At 39.2% G+C, this 23451-nt stretch overlaps 1 non-coding gene and 1 pseudogene across 1 annotated transcript; both read left to right on the plus strand.

Annotated features, from left to right (window-relative positions):
- Positions 1-1708: 1708 nt before the first annotated feature.
- LOC112925889 (small ribosomal subunit protein uS5 pseudogene) lies at positions 1709-2587 on the plus strand (annotated as a pseudogene).
- Positions 2588-9132: 6545 nt separating this feature from the next.
- LOC112926009 (U4 spliceosomal RNA) lies at positions 9133-9274 on the plus strand. The gene has a single exon (XR_003236238.1). It is a non-coding gene; the product is annotated as a U4 spliceosomal RNA (small nuclear RNA).
- The last annotated feature ends 14177 nt before the right edge of the window (positions 9275-23451 follow it).

The following is a 23451-nucleotide window of genomic DNA, read 5'->3' on the forward strand; positions in this document are numbered from 1 at the left end:
AGTGCCCCCCTCAGTGCCCATCACCCAGCCACCCCACTCCCCACCCACCTCCCTTTCCACCACCCCTTGTTCGTTTCCCAGAATTAGGAGTCTCTCATATTCTGTCTCCCTTTCTGATATTTCCCACACATTTCTTCTCTTTTCCCCTTTATTCCCCGTCACTATTTTTTATATCCCCCAAATGAATGAGACCATATAATGTTTGTCCTTCTCCGATTGACTTATTTCATTCAGCATAATACTCTCCAGTTCCATCCACGTAGAAGCAAATGGTGGGTATTTGTCGTTTCTAATGGCTGAGGAATATTCCATTGTATACATAAACCACATCTTTATCCATTCATCTTTCGATGGACACCGAGGCTCCTTCCACAGTTTGGCTATTGTGGACATTGCTGCTAGAAACATCGGGGGGCAGGTGTCCCAGTGTTTGATTTCTGCACCTAATTTGGTATTCAGAATTTTATATACTTTTTTTTTTTTTTTTGGAAAGAGGTCTAAAATTTCATAAGTTCCAGGTTCCACAAAACCTGAAATCTATTCCAGGTAGAGAAAGTAAGAAAACTGAAGATGCTGAATAGCGGAGGGGCAGATAGAGCAAACCAGAGCAATTCAGATCTGGAGCAAAGACACCCACAGCAGGGCACCATGAACCAATAAAGTCAGGTAAAGAGCCTGGAGAAGAAGAGATATACCCAGATAAACCTGAAAGCTGCTGGATCAACTGCCTGGGGCACTGTTCTTTCCCTGTTCCAGCATCTACTCCACATGAAGAAAAGACCAACAACCCCTTTTTGTGCTGCCCTCTGAGTCCGGGCTGCAATCCACCCACCTGTCACCACTGTAGGAACTGAAGAAAGGTACCCCTTCACTCTAACACATGTAGCCCCTCCCCAAGGTGCCCTTGGCAAGTACAGCCAAATCTGGATTTTAGCCCCTTGTTGTCCCTTCAGCTGAGTAAACAACCTAGTAAACATCCTAAAGAACTGTAGTAGGCAAACAAACTCACCATGGGTTTACAAAGCAGGTTGAGTCAAGCAGGGATGCCCCAGAGACTTCATCCAATAAACTCTTAGAGTTCTTACTCCCTCACTAGCAGAGCCTTCTCCCCAAGAACTCTGGCAAAAGCCCATATGAGCTAAGTCAGAGAATAATCAGAACAAAGCATGCTAGTAATGACAGTAGACAAACAGACAGCAGTTCAAATCCCAATTCTGCCATTTACTACTTGGTTAGCCTTGGGCAAGTTCTCTACCTCATTGAACCTTTGTTTTCTTATCTGTGAAATAAAGCCCACAATGCATTCCTTTGAGAGTTCTGGAAAGGATTACAGAAGATAATACTGACATATCTCAAGTATCTGGTCCATTACAAGAATTCAGTTAGTGGTAGCTGCAATTGCCAAGTGATGGATAGCTAAAATTACCCCTCACCTCCTGCCTGTGATCAAGTCAGCATATCTCAACTCTTGCCTCAGGGTGAGTCCCCGGCCTCATTAGTGCCTCACAGATTCCCAAGGGTTTGTTCAGCAGGTGCTCCAAAACAGCATAAATGAACTGAGACACCTGCAAAACAAATTCTGGCTAGGTATATGAACGTTTATCTCACATATGAGACCATTTATTCCTCAATGACAGGAAATGGTCTTATCTTTGTGCAATGTTGAATTAAAGATCACCTATTCACTTCTTCTCCGAGAGAGCACCAAATGGTGGATGACGCCGGTGCTGCAGGAGGCCCCGGGGCCCCGGAATGGGAGGCCGCGGCGGCTTCCGCGGAGGCTTCGGCAGCGGCATCCTGGGCGGTGGCCAGGGCCGTGGTCGGGGTCCGGGCCGCGGAGCTCACAGAGGCAAGGCAGGGGACAAGGCGTGGATCCCCGTCACCGAGCTGGGCCGCCTAGTCAAGGACATGAAGATCAAGCCCCTGGAGGAGATCTATCTCTTTCTCTGCCCATCAAGGAATCTGAGATCATTGACTTCTTCTTGGGGGCATCCCTCACGGATGAGGTCTTGAAAATCATGCCCATGCAAAAGCAGATCCATGCCGGCCAGCGGACCAGGTTCAAGGCATTTGTTGCCATCGGAGATTACAACAGACACGTGGGTCCGGACGTCAAGTGCTCCAAGGAGGTAGCCACTGCCATCCGTGTGGCCATCATCTTGGCCAAGCTTTCCATCGTCCCCCTGCGATGAGGCTACTGGGGGAACAAGATCGACAAGCCCGACACTGTCCCATGCAAGGTGACTGGCCGCTGTGGTTCTGTGCTGGTGCATCTCATCCCTGCCCCCAGAGGCACTGGCATTGTCTCAGCCCCTGTGCCCAAGAAGCTACTGATGATGGCTGGTTTTGATGACTGCTACACTTCGGCCAGGGGCTGCACTGCCACCCTGGGGAACTTTGCCAAGGCTACTTTTGATGCAATCTCCCAGACCTACAACTATCTCACCCCTGATCTCTGGAAAGAGACTGTGTTCACCAAGTCTCCCTATCAGGAATTCACTGACCATCTTGTAAAGACCCACACCAGAGTCTCCATGCAGAGGACCCAGACTCCAGCTGTGGCTACCACATAGTTTTATACAAGAAAAATAAAAAATTAAACCTTGTTAAAAAAAAAAAAAGAACATCTATTCAATTATCTGAGCTTAACTGCCTTCTCCTGAGAAGTCTTCTTCTTCCTAGTCTACTTCATTTCCTCAACTTCTGTCTCCAGTCCAAAGACAAGTCCTCATGGAAAAGAGGATACTGCTCTATGACCTGCCAGGCATGCTTTAATGTAAATAAATTTATCAGACTTAGATTATTTATAGAGTACTAGTTTTAATGAAGGAAAAAAGGCTGAAGAGCTTGGAGACTGGTTCTTAAACATCCAAAGATCTAGGAAATATAAATTTTTGTAGTTAATCCTGCTAAAATTGTCCATGACTATTTGCTCTGACAATATTAACTGACATTTTTTAGAGCTTTCCATATGCCAATGACAGAACCAAGCACTTTTATGCATATGGACTCATTTAGTACTCAACGCATCCTATGTGGTGGATCCTATGATTTTATAGATGAGAAACTGAACCACAGAGAAATTAAAACTTGTCCAAGGTCACACAGTAGATAAATGGTGGTGATGAGAAGTGAATCCCACAATTTAAAGCCAGAGTCCTTGCTGATTACTCCTTCACTCTACTACCTCTTATCACAGGTTCAGAGGTCAAAGTTCCTGACCAACCTCCCTCCAACTCAGGCTTGAAAAACATGTCATAATAAGACTCCATACCTTTTTGAACTCGGCCACACAGTAACTTCTTGCAAGATACATCCACAAAGGCAAAAGAAACAAAAGCAAAAATGAACTATTGGGACTTCATCAAGATAAGAAGCTTTTGCACAGCAAAGGATACAGTCAACAAAACTAAAAGACAACCTACAAAATGGGAGAAGATATTTGCAAATGACCTATCAGATAAAGGGCTAGTTTCCAAGATCTATAAAGAACTTCTTAAACTCAACACCAAAGAAACAAACAATCCAATCAGGAAATGGGCAAAAGACATGAAGAGAAATCTCACAGAGGAAGACATAGACATGGCCAACATGCACATGAGAAAATGCTCTGCATCACTTGCCATCAGGGAAATACAAATCAAAACCACAATGAGATACCACCTCACACCAGTGAGAATGGGGAAAATTAACAAGGCAGGAAACCACAAATGTTGGAGAGGATGCGGAGAAAAGGGAACTCTCTTACACTGTTGGTGGGAATGTGAACTGGTGCAGCCACTCTGGAAAACTGTGTGGAGGTTCCTCAAAGAGTTAAAAATAGACCTGCCCTACGACCCAGCAATTGCACTGTTAGGGATTTACCCCAAAGATTCAGATGCAATGAAACACCGGGACACCTGCACCCCGATGTTTCTAGCAGCAATGTCCACAATAGCCAAACTGTGGAAGGAGCCTCGGTGTCCATCGAAAGATGAATGGATAAAGAAGATGTGGTTTATGTATTAAATGGAATATTACTCAGGCATTAGAAACGACAAATACCCACCATTTGCTTCAACGTGGATGGAACTGGAGGGTATTATGCTGAGTGAAGTAAGTCAATCAGAAAAGGACAAACATTGTATGTTCTCATTCATTTGGGGAATATAAATAATAGTGAAAGGGAATATAAGGGAAGGGAGAAGAAATGTGTGGGAAATATCAGAAAGGGAGACAGAACATAAAGACTCCTAACTCTGGGAAATGAACTAGGGGTGGTGGAAGGGGAGGAGGGCAGGGGGTGGGGGTGACTGGGTGACGGGCACTGAGGGGGGCACTTGACAGGATGAGCGCTGGGTGTTATTCTGTATGTTGGCAAATTGAACACCAATAAAAAATAAATTTATTATTTAAAAAAAGAATATTTTTCCAGATATATACTCATAATGTCTATACAACAAAATAGAATCAACTGAAAAAGTACTCCAAACAATAAGATTGAGATAACCGTTTACAAAATTAATGTAAAAAAAAAAAAAAAAAAAAACAACAGCTTCTCTAGAAACAACAACCAACCAAAAATAGAATGGAAGAAAAGATACCTTTTAGAATTGTAATATTACATTATTACAGGTAAACTAGCGTAAAAAAATTACTAAAAAGACAAAACAACTAGGAAAAACTCAAGCAATATGTAACATATATATAAAGTGACTGTAATAATCATCTAATAAAAAATAAAAGATTCGAATAGAAAGATATTCCCTTTTCTTCAATAGAAGGACTCCTTACAAAGATGTATATCTTCCCTGCATTAAATCTATAAATTTAACATGATCAATACCAAAGAGAGGGGCACCTGGGTGGCTCAGTCAGTTAAGCACTCAACTCTTGGTTTTGACTCAGGTCATGATCTCAAGATCATGAGATCAAGCCCCATTTATTTGGGCTCCTCACTTAGCATGTAGTCTGCTTATCCCTCTCCCTCTGCTCCTCCTCCAACTTGCATACTCTCTGTCTCAAATAAATAAATAAATAAATAAATAAATAAATAAATAAATTTTTAAAGGAAATAATTGGTGGAAAGGGTAGGAGAGTATGCTCCTCAGATGGACTCTAAAATTTATACCAAAAAGGAAAACACAAGGAAAGCCACAGTATATATGTTAAAAAAGAGTAGGGGAGAAGTACTAGCCCTAGCAGATATAAGACTGTATTATAAAGTTATAGTAATTAAAATATTCTTGTACTGGCTCAATAATTGATAGTCAAATGAATGGAAGTGAATAGAAAAACCAGAAGTAGACCCAAAAGTCTGGTTTATGTAGAAACAGCTATTTAATTTAATGGAGAAAATATGTATTATTCAATAAATAGTTTAGGATAACTGGCTAGGCCATCCAAAAAAGAATGAATCCCTTCCTCATTTCTTTATACCAAAATAAATTCCAGATAGATAAAATATTTAAATGTAAAAATCTAAGCAATAAATGTACTCCACACAGAATAGTTTTTTTATTGTTTTTTTTTTACATAATTTGATGGGAAGAAGTTCCTTAGGCATAACATTAAACCCAGAACACATAAAAAAGTGCATAAAGCTGACTACATAAAATTTAAAAGGTCTTCATTTAGAATGGAAGAAGAGATAAAGAATTTCTTTTTTTAAGATTTATTTATTTGTTCATGAGAGACACACACAGAGAGAAAGGCAGAGACATAGGCAGAGGGAGAAGCAGGGTCCTCACAAGGAGACCATTGTGGGACTCAATCCCAGATCCTGGGATCACGCCCTGAGCTGAAGGCAGATACTCAACCATTGAGCCACCCAGGCGTCCCAATAAAGAGTTTCTTAGACAAAAACTAAAGGAGTTCATGACAACTGAACCATATATACAAGAAATATTAAAGGGGATGCTGAGTAAAAAGGAAAGTGAGGATATGAAAAGTAAAAAAAAAAAAAAAAAAACACAAAAGCAATAAATATTTCTATAAAAACCAGTCAAGAGATTCATAACATGAAAGGATGTAGAATAGGACACTATATACCTAAAACATGGGAGGAGGAGTAAAGAATGGGTTTAAACTTAGGTGAACATAAACTTAATATACATTGCTATATGCAGAAGAGGTTATATACAAACTGAATGATAACCACAAATCAAAAACCAGTAACAGAATCGCAAAGAATAAAGAGAAAGTAATCTTAATATATCACTAAAGAAAACCACCAACCATGAAAGAGCAAGGAAAGAATCAAAGAAAATCTATAGAAACAACCACAAAACAAGTGACAAAATGGCAATAAATATATACCAATAATTATTTTGAATGTAAATGGACCAAATGCTCCAATCAAAAGACAAAGGGTGACAGAGTGGATAAAAACACAAGACCATCTATATGCTGCCTCCAAGAGACTCATTTCAGCCCGAAAGACACATGCTGATTGAAAGTAAGGGGATAGGGAGACAGAACATGAAAGACTCCTAACTTTGGGAAACAAACTAAGGGTGGTGGAAGGGGAGGTGGGCGGGGGGTGGGGGTGACTGGGTGACGGGCACTGAGGTGGGTACTTGACGGGATGAGCACTGGGTGTTATTCTATATGTTGGCAAATTGAACACCAATAAAAAATAAATTTATAATAAAAAAAGAAAGTAAGAGGATAAAGAAACATTTATCATGCAAATGCATGTCAAAAGAAAGCCAGGATAGCAATACTTATGTTGGAGAAAACAGACTTTCAAGGACTGTAACAAGAGACAAAGAAAAGTACTATATAATAATAAAGGGGACAGTGCAATATGAAGGTACAATAATTGTAAATATGCACCCACCATGGGAACACCCAAATACATAATAAGACAGTTAATGACAAACAAATAAAATAATTGATAGTAACACAGTAACAGTAGGGGACTTCAACACTCCACTTACATCAATGGACAAAGTATCCAAACAAAAAAATCAACAAGGAAACAGTGGTTGTGAATGACATACTGGACCAGAGGTATTTAATAGATCTATTCAGAACATTCTATCCTATAACAGCAGAATACACATTCTTTTCAAGTGCACATGGGACATTCTTCAAAATAGATCACATATTAGGCCACAAAACAAGTCTCAAAAAATTCATAATATTCCGTGCATCTTTTTTTTTACTACAATGCTATGAAATGGGAAATCAACCACAAGAAAATATCTGGAAAGAACATAAGTACTTGGAAGTTAAATAACATGTTACTAAACAATGAATGGGACAACCAAGAAATCAGGGATAAAATCAAATGAAAACAAATGAAACAAATGAAAATGGAAAGATAATAGTCCAAAACCCTTGGGATACAGCAAAAGCTTTTCTAAGAGCAATATAGACCTACATCAATAAAAAATAAAAATCTCAAATTAACAACCTAATCTTACATCTAAAGGAGCTATAAAAAGAACAAGTAGAACCCAAACTCAACAAAAGGAAGGTAATCATAAAGATTAGAACACAAATAAATGGTATAGAAACAAACAAAAAACTCAGTAGATCAATGAAACCAGGAGCTGATTCCTTGCAAAGATCAATAAAATTGATAAACCTCTAGCAAGACTCATCAAAAGAGAGAGAAAGAGAGAGACCAGAGACATAGAGAGAGGAACCCAAATAAAATCACTAATGAAAGAGAAAAAAACAATCAACACTACAAAAAAAAAATCAACACTACAGAAATACAAACAATGGTAGCAGAATATTACGTTACTTCTATGCCAACAAATTGGACAGCCTAGAAAAAATGGACAAATTCCTTAGACAAAAATTAAAGGAGTTCATGACAACTGAACCATATATACAAGAAATATTAAAGGGGATGCTGAGTAAAAAGGAAAGTGAGGATATGAAAAGTAAAAAAAAAAAAAAAAGCAATAAAACATATAGAAAACATATAACCTACCAAAACTAAAGCAGGAAGAAACTGAAAATTTTAAGACCAATTACCATCAATAAATTTGAATCAGTAACAAAAAACTCCCAAAAATAAAAGTCCAGGAACAGACAGCTTCACAGGTGAATTCCATAAAACATTTATTTTTTTTTAATATTTCATTTATTTATTCATGAGAGAGAGAGAGAGGCACAGAGACATAGGCAGAGGAAGAAGCAGGCTCCATACAGGGAGCCCAACATGAGACTCGATCCCAGGTCTCCAGGATCCCGCCCTGGGCTGAAGGCGGTGCTAAACCGCTGAGCCACGAGGGCTGCACCCTCCATCAAACATTTAAAGAAGAATTAGTACCTATTCTTCTCAAACTATTCCAAAATATACAAGAGGAAGGAAAACTTCCAATTTCATTCTATGAAGCCAGTATTACCCTGATACCAAAACCAGATGAAGACACATTAAAAAGAAGAAGGAGAACTACTATAGGCCAATACTTTTCATGAATTTAGATACAAAAGTCCACAACACGTTTTTAGCAAAATGAATCCAACAATACATTTAAAAAATCATATACCCCTCAAAAAAATCATATGCCCTGATCAAGTGGGATTTCTTCCCAGGATGCAAAGGTGGTTTAAAATTGCAAATAATCAACATGCTACGTTGAATAAGAGAAAGGATCAAAACCATAATGATCATTTCAATAGATGTAGAAAAAGCATTTGGCAAAGTATAACATCCACGCATAATACAAAAAAAAAAAAAAAACCTCTGCAAACATACCTCAACATAATAAAGGCTTTATGTGAAAAATCCATAGGAAACATCATACTCAATGGGGAAAAACTGAAAGCTTTTCCCCCAAGATCAGCAATAAGACAAGGATATCTCTTCTCACCACTTTTATCCAACATAGTATTGGAAATCCTACCCATAACAATCAAAGTACAAATCCATCCAAATTGGTTAGTAAGAAGTAAAACTTATTTGCAGATGACATGATACTATATTTAGAAAACCCTACAGGTGCCTGGCTGGCGCAGTCAGTATAGCATGCGACTCTTGATCTCAGAGTTGTGAGTTTGAGCCCCATGGACGAAATGGAGTTTACTTAAAATTTTAAAAAGAAAAACAAAAACTCTAAAGACTCCAATAAAAAAATTAGAACTGATAATTCAGTAAAGTTGCAAGATAGAAAATTAATGTACAGAAATCTGAGCTTTGCACAGTGGCAGTATCGTAGCCAATGAGGTTTATCCGAGGTGTGATTATTGCTAATTGAAAACAGAAAATCTGTTGCTTTCCTATACACTAATAATGAAGCAGCAGAAAGTGAAATTAAGAAAACCATACCATTTACAATTGCACCAAAAACAATAAAATATCTAGGAATAAACTTAACCAAAAAGGTGAAAGACCTGTACTCTGAAAACTATAAAATATTGATGAAAGAAATTCAAGATGACACAAAGAAATGGAAAGACACTGCACGTTCATGGATTGGAAGAATATTGGTAAAATGTCTATACTACCCAAAGCAATCTATACATTTAATGCAATCCCTATCAATATACAATCCTAAAATTTGTATGGAACCACAAGGGACTCCAAATAGTCAAAGCCATCTTGAAAAAGAAAAACAAAACTGGAGGTATCACAAGTCCAGATTTCAAGTTATATTACAAAGTGGTAATTTAATTACTACAATATGGTACAGGGGCATCTGGGTGGTTTAGGTGGTTAAGCATCTGCCTTTGGCTCAGGTTATGATCCTGGAGTTGAGCCCCACATCGGGTTCCGCCACTCAGTTGAGCCCCACATCGGGTTCCCCACTCAGTGTGGAGTCTGCTTCTCCCTCTGCCTCTGCCTCTACCCTTCCCCCTGCTCATGCTCATACTCATTCTCATGTTCTCATTCTCTCACAAAATCTTTTTTAAAAAGCAGTATGGTACAGGCATAAAAATAGGCACATAGATCAATGGAATAGAATAGGAAAGCCATAAATAAACCCACAATCAAATGGTCAGTCTTTGACAAAGGAGGTGTTGGGGAAACTGAATAACCATGTGGAAAAGAATGAAACTGAACCACTTTCTTACATCATACACAAAAATATACTCAAAACATATTAAAAACCTAAATGTGAAACTGGAAACCATAAAAACCCTAAAGACAGCACAGGTATTAATCTCTCTAACATTGGCTGTAACAACATTTTTCTAGATATGTCACCTGAGGCAAGGGAAACAAAGCAAAAATAAAACATTGGGACTACATAAAAATAAAAAGCTTCTGAGATGCCTGGGTGGCTCCTTGATTGAGTGTCTGCCTTTGGCCCAGAGCCTGATCCTGGAGTCCTGGGATCGAGTCCCACATCAAGCTCCATGCAAGGAGTCTGCTTCTCCCTCTGCCTATGTCTCTGAGTGTCTCTCATGAATAAATAAATAAAATCTTTTTTTTTTTTTTAAAAAAGCTTCTGAATAGCAAAGGAAATAATCAACAAAACTAAAAGGCAACCTACTGAATGAGAGGAGATATTTGCAAATGACATATTCAATGAAGGGTTAGTATCCAAAATATATAAAGAACTGATCAAGTCAATACCTAAAAAACAAATACAGTACAACTTCTTTGGAGGGAAATTTGACAGTATTTACCAAAATTTTAAATTCCACTTCTAAAAATGTATCTGAGAGACAGCATACGTAAGGATGTTCATTGCAGGGTGCCTGGGTAACTCAGTCAGTTAAGCATTTGCCTTTGGCTCAGGTCGTGATCCCAGGGTCCTGGGATCAAGTCCCACTGAACAGGGAGCCTGCTTCTCCCTCTCCCTTTGCCTCTCCTCCCTGCTCATGCTCTCTTACTCTCTCAAATAAATAAATAAAATTTTTTTTAAAGGAGGTTTATTGCAGTACTATTTATTATAGCAAATAGAATAATGAATCTAAAGGCACATAAATGGTAAACTTATTATGTAACTTATAGTATATCCATACAGTCTACTATAATGTAGCCATTAAAAAGAATAGGCAGACCTATAAGTACGAACACAGCATAATCTTATAGTCTCCCAATATTTCAAGTGCAAATGGAAGAATGCAGTACAATTTATATAATATTCCACTGTTTTAAAACATGAGAGACACCTAACTCTGGGAAATGAACAAGGGGTAGTGGAAGGGAGGTGGGCAGGGTATTGGGGTGACTGGGTGATGGGCACTGAGGGGGGCACTTGGTGGGATGAGCACTGCTCATGTTATGCTATATGTTGGCATATCAAACTCCAATAAAAAAATTTTTAATTAAAAAATATTCTACTGTTTGTGTTTTTTAAAAACTGGAATATGTAAATCTATATATTAGAGATCAATGTCTTACAAACTGGGTGACAACCACTGGTAGGTTACAAAATCAACTTAGCAGATTGTAATCAATATTCTTTAATGCTTGCATTTTTAATTTTTGGATTATTCTATGTTTTACTTAAATATTGATGAAATCATTTAATATCAACTTTATGTTTTCCTTACCATATATGGTAAAGGTAAATATTGTTTTATGTAATTTTGTTACAGTCATAATTGCATAATGGGTTGTAATGGGAGTCTATTTCTGGGTTATAGACAAAAAGTGTTCGAAAAACATCAGTACCAACCATCTCTGGAAACACAAAAAATTGGTAAATGACCTTTGGAGACTGACACTGCAGATGGTGGAGTCAGAAGTGCAAAGGAGACTGAAGTTGCCCACATATCTTTATAATATTTAAATTATGTATTCAATTTGTTGAAAAAGAAAGAGAATGAGATAAAAGCCAAAAGCAAAAAAAAAAAAAGAGTTTTTAAATTGTGTTTTTTGTAGTACAGAGTACTGACTTATACTTCTATTGAGTACATGTCAGGAAAAATACAGAATTTTTAAACTATTTTTACCCTACCTTTTGACCTACAGTTTTATCCCTGACTATAGAGACATCTTTCTCCATGTTATCAATATGTATATCTTACTCAGAATTATACCAACATTGATGTACTTCCTTCCAGAGGGTGGGAGGGGCCAAATATTTTCAGTTTTGAACTCTACTGAGTTTATTTAAGTCCTCAGTTTTACAGATTACCATTATTAAACCATTCCCATTTTTCCATAACTATTTCCTATCAACAAATTAATTTTTATAAGAACTATTTTCCATATAACTTTTTATTATTTTTTTAATAAATTTTTATTGGTGTTCAATTTACCAACATACAGAAAAACACCCATATAACTTTTTAAACAAATATTGAATTGACTGATTTAGTTTTGTCCATAGCAAATAATGACTAGTTATTATTTCTGCCATCAGGAAGTTTCCTTTGCCACCATTTTGAACAAGTCAGTTTTCTTTAATCCAATGTTGCACATCTAAATGGTACCATGTGAATCTCCACCAATAAACCATGGGTAGTTTTAGTTGCTGTCAGTTTTATTTTGTATTGATCATTTCAGTTGCAGATATTCATTATGATTTGGCTGGAACACTTTATAGCTAAACCATGGGAAAATTACAAACATTCTTTCTAAACAAGTCCAGGCTCACTCTATGGTCCATGATCAGTCTGTTAGATTTAGAAGCCAATTCTTTGTGGTGTCCTTCTGAGCACTTTGAAAGATGTCTACCATTTCTGCAATCCACTGAAAAAGCCAAAAACAAACTTCTTATCACATAGTGGCATTGAAAGCCCTCAATTTGGCTGATGGTATCAGAATATATCATGTGACACCTGATAATGTACCATTACTGTGGGGTCAAAGTTGTAGAGACATAACTCCCTGAGCGGGCACTGTGCTAGTGGTGTAGGTTGCAAAGATCAAAAGAACAACTCCTTTTCTGAAAAGAAAAAAAAAAGTATTGTCTTATGAGAAACCCAGATATTCCCAAAATAAAGATAATACGTAAATGCTCATTTGCAGGAATTCTGTGTGATTGGTCCTATGAACAGGAATGAATTTTTCCACAGTGAGTTGACGGAGTTTGAAACAGATGAGTCTCACTGGGAACTTTGCTCTAATGTCACAGGTGTGCGGGATGGGGGCAGGTGGAAATGAAATGAAGAATGTAAAGCCATGATGCAGGGAATCCTATGTGGACAATTAAAGTTATGTTTCCCTCTATCTAGTTCCTCTCTGCCCGCTTATTTCTCTCTCTTCTCCCCCTAGGAAACCAGGTTTGGAACCAGAGCTCTTAGAGATTCTAGATCTGATTTTCCTTACTGTCTCCTTCTATGACCTATGCCCCATCAGGACTTGAGCGCAGAACTCTAGAGCACCAAGTAACAGAGGCTCAGGACCTCCTGAGAGGAGACTGGCAATCTGCCCTGTATCAGGGCCACAAATGAACACCCGATTTAAATTCCACATCTTCCTTCCTCCAGGGCAGCTTGGGTTGGCTTGACTCTTAAACCAAATTTCTTATAATGAATTTATGACCTTTGCAAATATTAATGCTAATCACAGCATTAATTCCAAGGTTTATTTAAATGCATAGTTTGGGGCCTTGGCCAAAATGTGCTTTTGTCTGCAAAGTTACCATGTTAATTTTCTTCATTGGACAGAATGTTTGATAAGACAGTGTAATTATTTTAGCAGCCCACTCAGAAACCAACTGAAATGCCTATGACTGAGGTTCATAGACTTGCCAGTCCTCTGGTTCTCCTTAGAATTGCTTTTGCTGCCTGTGGCCAATTACCCATACAAATTAGGAAGCACATTGGCCTAGATGAGGGTGGGAGGAGAGCCACACAGCGAGCTTCTCCACCCCTTCACCCTCTTGGGCCTGACTGAAGGCCTCATTCTTCAGCAGTGAAAAGGCAACAGATACAGAAGGAGCCCACACCTCAGGCACTCAGTGGTCACAAACCTGGTATTCTCCCCACCCCAATAGGCCACACCTGAGGAAGGCAGGCTGGGGAAGCAAACAACACTCTATGCAAGGAGCTGATTGCAGGCAGGAATTAATGCTTTGGAACATAGTATTATTGGATTGATCTTAAATAGATGTTTCACTTCTCTTTAGTAATGAACTGTAGGCTCTGAAGGGAGCCAAAAGAAATCAAAAGAAGAAATAACAAGAAAAACCACCCCCCAAAAGTCTTCCCGGTTATTGCTCTAAAAGGATCTTTAAAATTCAGTTTTGAATTGCTGGGTCTCTGACAGTGCAATTGTGATAAACTGATGAATGTCTATTTATACCAAAACATAAAACATATGGATGGTTATTTAGAGGACAAATGCATTTTGACAGATATCTAATTTCATTCCACTGATAGGATGTATTTTGTCAGACTCTTCATTTCATCTGAGACACAATCGCTTTTGGTTTCCAGTTCCTTGCCATGGTAGAAATGCATTTGTCAGGCCCTCCAAACCAAAGATGGGCTTAAAATATTGCCATTAAAACTCTGCTTAAAACCAAGGAAAACTATAAACATCTCCTATTCCCCACTCATACAAGAAATATTACCAAGTAAATGCTTTTTACATACCAAACTGGGGTAGCAACAAGAATTATTCAAAAGTCTTCAATATAGATTGTTGGCAATTCCCAACCTACCATGATATACTGAATTCTTGAATTACATATAAGCATAAAAGGAAAAGAGGTTAATTCCTAACAGGCTTAACTAAGAGGCAGAAGAAGAGGCTCAAGACTGTGCTGGAAAAGTTCTACTCCTCATGTTTTTTTGACTCAGCCATCCAGCCAGACTTAAGCTTTCCTCCATAGGCTCCCATTCTACCTATCCATACTTCCATTAGATTCTTTTTATCGCTCTGCATTTTAATTTTTCTAGTAGAGAACTTGACTTTTCATTTTTTGTATTCTCAGTGTCTAGAACACCTAGTACATAGCAGGAATTCAATAAGTATTTGTCAACTGAAAAATAAATTATCTCTATTACACATTTATCACTTGGAATTACTAATTTGTCTGCCATTTCCTTCCACCAGATCATGAGTTTCTTGAGAATGAGGACTATTTTACATTCATAGCGATTTCCTCAAGGTATGAACACTGTCTGGTATATAGCAGACACTCAGTAAATGTCTTGGATGGATGGATGGATAGATGGATCGACAGATAGATGGACAAATGGGTAGATGTACAAGTGATTATTTGAAGCTTCTGGATATTTGTAAAAGTCATCAGCTACATAAACACCAAAAACATTCCCTTCCCTCAGCCACTAGTCACTGGATTTCAAACTCTGAAATTCATTTTTCCAAAGATAGGTAACATCTGTTTTTAATATGTTGGCAAATTGAACACCAATAAAAAATAAATTTCTAAAAAAATAAATTATGAACTTAAAAAATAAAATAAAATAAAATGTTTCCTGAATACTTCAAGAACAACTGGGGAGCCCTTAAAAGAAATCTAGAAAGGAGTGCCTGGGTGGCTCAGTGGGTTAAATGTCTGACTCTTGATCTCAGCTCAAGTCTTGATCTCAGGGCTGTGAGTTCCATCCTGTCTTGGGCTCCATATCCAGTGTGGAGCCTACTTTAAAAAGCAAAAAATAAAAAAAGGGACGCCTGGGTGGCTCAGGGGTTGAGTGTCTGCCTTCGGCTCAGGGCATGATCCTGGATCCTGGGCTAGAGTCCCTCATCAGGCTCCTTGAGGGGTGCCTGCTTCTCCCTCGCCTGTGTCTCTGCCTCCGTATCTCTCATGAATAAATTAATTTAAAAAAAAATCTAGAGAAGATAGCTTGCATGTCTTTAGTTAGAGATTATTAGATGTCCCATTCCTCCATATTAGTAAAAACCTCCAAAATTTAGCTCTACACAAGATGCCTGGAATAACATTTTCCAGCCTCCCTTGCAGATAAGAGTGATCATATGACTAAATTCTGTGAATGGGATTTAAGTGGAAGAGTCAAATGCAACTTGTTGGAGATTTCCTTTAAAGGGACAGGGCCTCCTTTTCTTCTTCTACTAGAATACAGATAAGATGGCTGAGTCAGTCTCAAGGAGCTATACTGAACCAAGAGTTGAAAGCCATATGCTGAGGGTATGGGAGCAGCAGATGTCAACCTAAGTACCCGACAGCTTTGTGGGCTGCCCAATGAGCCCTGGACTCTGTCTATCTCTTTCACATGAAAGAAATTTTGAGTTTCCTCTCACTGCAGATTAACTAATCCGAATGAATATAGATATCCAGCTGGATACAACATGAGAAATATCCAGAATCTTCTTTCGAATTGAATTGAATTGGATTAGGTTGAAATGAACTGAACTGACACCAGGTTCACTATACCTCTGTCCTTCTAAGTAAGAGAAACTTCACTGGAAACTCAAGGTAAGAGATATTTGAACTTGATGGCACATCCCTGAAAGTAGTTCATCTCACACTCCTTTCTTCTCTGCTCTGGGCAGGTTCCCAACTGAAGCTCATTTTATTCATGTGAGACAAGAAAAACTGCTGCTGTTAAAAGATTCCCCTAGCATCCATCAGTCCCAGTCTGGAACTGTGGGTCAACCAACAACCTCCCTAACAGGAGAAACTCCACCAAGAAGAGAATTTTAACTTGGGGTAGAAAGTCTCCAATCTCAGCCAATAACTATGACACATCTTGATTCAAATAGGCCAGAGCTCAATTTCCATCTACATTTAGAATACTTTGACTGTGGTCATTTTTCTGATAATGTCCGGGAATTTCATGGCTTTTTAAGCAAGATGAGGTTGAATGGTTGGATTTACTGTGGGTGAAATGCTGGCAGAAGAAACTTCAATTTAGCCACAGTTATCATGGACTACAAATCGAGGACTCCTCGGAAGAGTGATGCCACTGAAAACAGTTATTACTCAATGTTAATAAAAAAAATTATGGATCTAATAAAAGTTAATGGGGAAGTATCATGTGTCATAAAAACTGCAGTCAAAGCAAAGAATGCTGGGCTGGGGGAGAAGATTCCACTATAATTCTGTACTGTCTGTGAGCCAGAATTGGCCATGTCCATAACACTTCTAAAGTGCAAATGGTTACACAAATCAAATTAAGCCACGGAATGCTTAGTAATAGGATTATCTCCTTTTGTAAAAATAGAAAGGAGCAAATGAGAAATTACCCAGCAAACCTAATTCATTAACTGTAAGCAAGGTCCTGACTCATGGTTGGCTACTTCCAGTAAATATCAGTAAACTTCTCAGAAACTCTACATATTTTCCCATCTACATAGAGACCTTGGTTCCTTTAAAGGGCAGCTTTTGTATCTAAGCAGAGCTCTGTATCTAAGCAGAGTGGCTATGGTTCTTTGAATTTAAGCTTCATATAGCACCAATGATCCCTATTGAGATATATGAAATCAGAGGAATCAAAAACCTTCTTTTCTCCATTCCTTCTATTGCCATCCTAGTCAGGCCACCATCATTTTCCATTCTAGCCTAACTTACGTCCCTACTTCCACTCTGGATTTCTTTTTTCTTCATCCATTCAGATCCTCTTCCCACATGGCAGTCAGAATGATCCTTTTAATTTATGAGTAAGATTTTATTACTCTTCTATTTAAATCCTTCCAAGACTTCCCTTGGCTCTTAGGATAAAAACCAAAATCCTTTCAAGGTTCAAAAGGCTTTCCACAATTTGGATCCTACCCATTTTTTAGTTTAATTGTGAGCTACTTGCTTCCCAGAGCCAGCCATATAGATGGGAGTGCACCTCCTCCTCTTGCACTCTCACTTCTCAGAGTTTGAAGCTTACTGCTCCCACCTCATCTACTATCTGCTGAGATCATTTGGACTCATCTTTAATTTCATATCCTCAGAAAGGGGTTCCCCTACCTCCAAGATTGGGTTAGCTTCTGCTGATGCATGCTCATAAGGCACTGTATGCTTTTCTCTTGTGTAAAATTTAGTATCTGCACAATGCTAGTTTTCCCCCACTAGACTTTAAGCCTCTTCACGGTATGCTCTGTGCCTGTCTTGTTTCCCATCTTCCCCCAGCATCTAGTATAGTGCGTGATAATCACAGGCACTCAAATCCTTGTTAACTGTCTGAATGATTAATAAAAGAATGTCCGCAAAACCAGAAATATTTGTGCTAATGCCACTGATTACGATATGAAATAACTCTTGTAACCCTTTATAAAATAGATATTAAAACACAGGTCCTACACAAGAGGTTTACAACCCAAACTGGGAGAGTGCAGCACCCTCGGGAGGAAGAAAAACTTTAGAGGCAAGCAGTGTGCATGGCCCCTTTTAGAGACAGAGAAACAGGGGGGCCTTTTCAGCAGCCTTGAGTGGTCTCCCAAGGTGAGAAGTAAATCTTACCAGGAAACCCCTTTCAAATCTTCTAAAAAGAGTCCTCAGAGTGCCATTAGGTGGTAAATCATCATTTTGAAACTCTCAGAATAAAGATTGGCTAGGCAAGAATTATCAATAGGATGCTAAGTCTCTGAGGAAATTCTGATCCCTGCATGGACTTAAAGTTTCCCTACAACATGTAAAGGAATAAAACTGGACCACTGTATCTTACACCACATACACAAATTAGCCCCATATGGATTAAAGACCTGAATATAACACCAGAAACCATAAAATTCCTAGAAGGGAATGTAGGTGGTAAGCTCCTTGACATAGCTTTTGCAATATGTTTTTAGAGCTGACTCCAAAGGTAAGTGCAATAAAAGCAAAATAAACAAAAGGAACTACATCAAACTAAAAAGCTTCTGCACAGTGAAGGAAACCAACAACAAAATAAAAAGACAACCTACCGAATGGGAGAAGATATTTGCAAATCGTTTATCTGATAGGGGTTAATATCCAAGATACATAAAGAACTTACACAACTCAATAACAAAGAAAACAATCTAATTTTAAAATGGGCATAAGATTTGAATAGACATTTTCCCAAAGACATACAGATGGCCATCAGGCACATGAAAAGATGTTCAACACCACTAATCATCAGGGAAATGCAAATTAAAACCACAATGAGATATCCTCTCACACCTGTCAGAAGAGTTATTATCAAAAAGACAAAAAATAACAAGTGTTGGTGAAGATGTGAAGAAAAGGGAACCCTTGTGCACTGTTGCTGAGCATGTAAATTGGTGCAGCTGCTATGGAGAACAGTATGGAGGTTTCTGAAAAAAGTTTGAAATACAAATACCATATGATACATCAATTCTACTTCCAGATATTTATCTGAAGGAAACAAAAACAGTAATTCTGAAAGACTCTGTGTTCACTGCCCCATTATTTATAATAGCCAACATGTGGAAACAACCCTTCCACTGATGAAAAAATGGATAAATATGGGGTATGTATGTGTACACACATACACAGAGGAATACTACTCAGTCATAAAAAATGAAATCCTGGGGTTCCTGGATGGCTCTGTCAGTTAAGCGTCCAACTCTTGATTTTTGGCTTAGGTCATGATCTCAGGGTTGTGAGATCCAGCCCTGCATCAGGCTCATGCTGGGCATGGAGCCTGCTTAAGATTCTCTTTCCCTCTCCCTCTGCCCCTACCTGCACCAAAAAAAAAATTTTTTTTAATGAAATCCTGCCACTTCCAACAATATGAATGGACCTTGAGAATATAATGCTAAATGAAATAAGTCAGACAGAGAAAGATAAATGCCATATGATTTCACTTATATATGGAACGTAAAAAGCAAAAACAAAACTCATAGATACAGAAAATGGTAGTTGGGCAGGGGGAGGGGAGCTTTTGAATGTGGGAGGTCAAGAGGTACAAACTTTAAGTTATAAAAATAAATAAGGCATGGGGATTTAATGTACAGCATGATAACCATAATCAATAATACTTTACTGCATATTTACAAGTTACTAGGAGAATGGATCTTGAAAGTTCTCAGGAGAAAAAAGATTTTTTTGTAACTTTGTATGAGGATGGATGGTAGTTAGACTTACTACTTCAGGAGGTATGCAAGTATCAAATCACTGTTTAACACCTGAATTTAATATGTGGTATATGTCCATTGCACTCAAAAATTGTTTCCCCACACATTGCCTAGTTGCGAAGGATAAAACAGTAACTATACAATGGAGAAACTGAACAATGTTTTAATGAATTGATGAAAATTGGGAAGGGGGAAAGACAGATATTGTATACTCCAGATGTGGTATCTGGAGAAGGACACAGCATCACTGGAGGAGTATATTGGCCTGGAATGCATAGCCTAAATCTAATGAATAAGCATCAGATAAACCCAACATGAGAAATATTCTTTAAAGAAAGGGGGAGGAGGAGGTTCTACATTCAAAACTGTCAATGCTATAAAAGACAAAGTCTATGGAAATGTTCCAGACTAAAGAAGACTAAACAGACAAGACAATAAAATGTAATACATTATCCTAGATTGGATCCTTCACTAAAAGGAAAAGAAAAATGTTCTAAAGGTCATCATCGGGTTAAGTGACAAAATTGGAATAAAGGCAATGAATGAGATAAAGCTATTGTATTAATATTAAACTTACTGAAGTTGATAAGTATCTTGTGGTTCTGTAAGAGAAAGAGCAACCAAAAAGTCCCTGTTTGGGGGAAATATACACTGAAATATTTGGGGGCTAAAGGGCTACTATATACCTATTCTATATAGTGGGAAAAAATATTACACATACATACAGAGATGACAGATAATAAAGCAAACAGATTTAAATGTTAAAAATGAAGGAATCTGGGTGTACTTTATCTTTCCACTATTCTTATTCTTATAACTTCTCTATAAATTTCAAATTATTTCCAAATAAAAAATTTTTAAAGGGGCCTTTAGGCTATAACCCCCCTTTAAGATAAACTTCTGACCAAGAGGCAGAAGAAACAAAGCCTGGTTCTCTTAATGCCAAATGTCATGAGGCATCAGCATATTTGTCTGATGTGGAACAGGTAAGCAGGGCAGGAGCAGGAGGGCAACATCCCTGCATCCTCACACACACAGCTCCCATCCTTTGCTCCTAAGAACTCTTGACGCTCTTCAGAAAACACCCCAGGAACCTTAACATGCAAAGCACTACCACAAAGCAGTGTGTTGCCTGAGAATGTCTGGTTGCTTAGCAACCCAGACTCCTACTTGACAAGATAAAGATGAAGCCCTCCCTCTTGGTCCCAGGGTTAGTACACTCTGGAGAGAGAATATCTGTTGGTCAAGCTCCAAGTGAGACTGGCCAGAGTGGAGTTTAGGTCCTGAGCCCCATAAAGCAACAGCCATGGCTGTGAGGGCTTAAATCAGGCACAAAGCCTGGGGATCCAGGAATGTAGTCTAGTAAAATGTTAAGTGAACAGACCTTCTACCAAGTCACTTCAATGCCCTGAGCCTCAGTTTCCTCACAGATAGGAGACAACTGAGATAGATCAGTGATTCTCAAGTTTAGCTGCATATTAAGATAGCCTAATGTGCTGGTAACCAACTCCATTTTGCTATCAGTGAGATCAGAATCACTGGGGATAGAGGACCCAGACACTGGTATTTCTTGAAATCTTTTCAGATGATTCAAATATGCAGGCAGTGTTGAGAATCAAGGAGAAATGATCTATGTATGATCTCCGGTATCTCTTTTAGAACTAATTAGCTGGGATGTTTTGACTCCTAGTCTCCTCTTCCAATTTCCCTCCAAATGGAGCCCTTGACCACCACATTATAGACTCACCCCTAAGACCATCCTTAACTAAGACCATCCCTGCAACCTTTGCAGCAGGTCCAGCCACTGCCCAGCTTTGTTATTTCTCAGACTCAGAAGTTGTGCTTGCCAAGAACCATGATAAGGGAAGAAGTTAGCCTGCTGAATTTTCATGTATTATGAAAGCATGGTATTCCTTGCTCAGAGACAAGAGACAGTTTATCACTAATATCAATAGCAGCATATAATTTTTACATCACTTCCCCAAGTACCAATATCCACAGGACAACATGAAGAGGACCAGAGAGCCCCTGCCCACAAAGTGGGTAGTGTTATAAGGTAAGGAAGCGTGAGTTCATGGAACCCAAATATTTTGTAATGGGCACTTTGCTATTGGCTCCAGAAAGAGACACGATTTCTATCTTCCAAGCTGTTCACTATTCAAACATCCCTGAAAAGACAGTCTAGTGCCCTGCCTGCGAGATGTACAGAAATGCAAGACCCACAGAGAATTGCCTCCCATCAACACCCCAGCTCTAATACCCTGTGCTAGAGCCCCTCACTTGCTCCATCTCCTTAAGATCATGGCCACAGGGCTGTCCTTGCCCTTGTTAATTCTCTCAGAGCCAGTGCCCTACCTCTGAACACCAGTTCTGCAGGTGGGATCTGCTTCCCTAATGCCAGCCAACTGCCTATAGCCACCCACCTGAACTACCAATCACCACAATCCGCCAGATTATTTCTCTCCAAACTTTCTTTCCAGGCAAAGTGTCCCCAAGACTCCAAGCCATGGTAGGGATTCTCTGAACTACAACAGAACATTAGAACAGGTAGCACTGGCCTGCAGCTATAGAGCAAGGAGCCAGGGAAGATTGCAAGAGCAGCTCCCAGGGAGGGCTGCAAACCAACCATGCAGTCTAAAGCAGTGGTTCTCAAACTTCAGTGTGTATCAGTCACCTGGAGGGCTTGTGAAAACACAGATTTCTAGGCCTACCGCAAATGTCTGATTGATGATATCCGAGGTGAGGCCTGCAAATATGCATTTCTAGCAGATTCCCAAGTAGGTGGTGATGCTGCCCTGGTCTAAACCACATCAATCCAAAGCACCTGAGCTGAGAAAGGACAAAGAGATTGAAAATAAGGGAGTGCCAGAAAGGGAGGCAGCAGTAGGAAAGAAGTTTTAGGGAAACTTCTATTCTACAGAATCCTCTACTTTCCAGAGGCAGGAAAGTTTTTTGAAACTCCCCCAACCTTGCCCACACAGGACAGGAAAGGTGCTGTTGGGATCATTTAGGACAGCGTTTTGGGCATCCTGAAGTTGACTGCTTGTTATCTCAGATGCCATGCCTGTGAAACATGCTTTCTGGCAGTGTCTGCAGCACTGTCTGCTCTCTGGGTCACAGCCTAGACCACAGGTAGGTCTAGTCGGGAGTTTGTGATCCTCCTGGCCTGCGTGGTTCCATTAGAGTTAACCCAGTCACACTAGTCTGTTTCCCATTTCTCCCACCCAGTCCCCTCCATCTATCATCTGTACAACCTGCCAAATCCATTCTTCCCTGGTTCCCCACTCTGTGCCCCTGAGGCTGATGCCCTCACAGACTGCAACACCTGGGCTACTAAATTTCCAGTTATGTCTACCTAATAGGCTATGGCAGGAGACCAAGGGGAGGAGAGGAGCTCCTGACATTTCTCTCACCTTCTCTCCTTCCTCCTCAGGGCTGCATTCCACTACCCTTCTACCACTACCCCTGGTGGCTCCTCCATCACAGCTCTGGATCCTCCAAACAGATTCCCACAACTGGGAAACTGTTTCTACAAAACTACTTCCTCTGCTGTCCCTTCAGCACTCAGGGTGGACATGGCCTCTGGCTGCTGTTTCCAGTGCATCATGATCCTGTACCTGTTCCCTTAGCCC

Source organism: Vulpes vulpes, chromosome 12, assembly GCF_048418805.1.
Source record: "Vulpes vulpes isolate BD-2025 chromosome 12, VulVul3, whole genome shotgun sequence".
Classification (NCBI taxonomy): Eukaryota; Metazoa; Chordata; class Mammalia; order Carnivora; family Canidae; genus Vulpes; species Vulpes vulpes.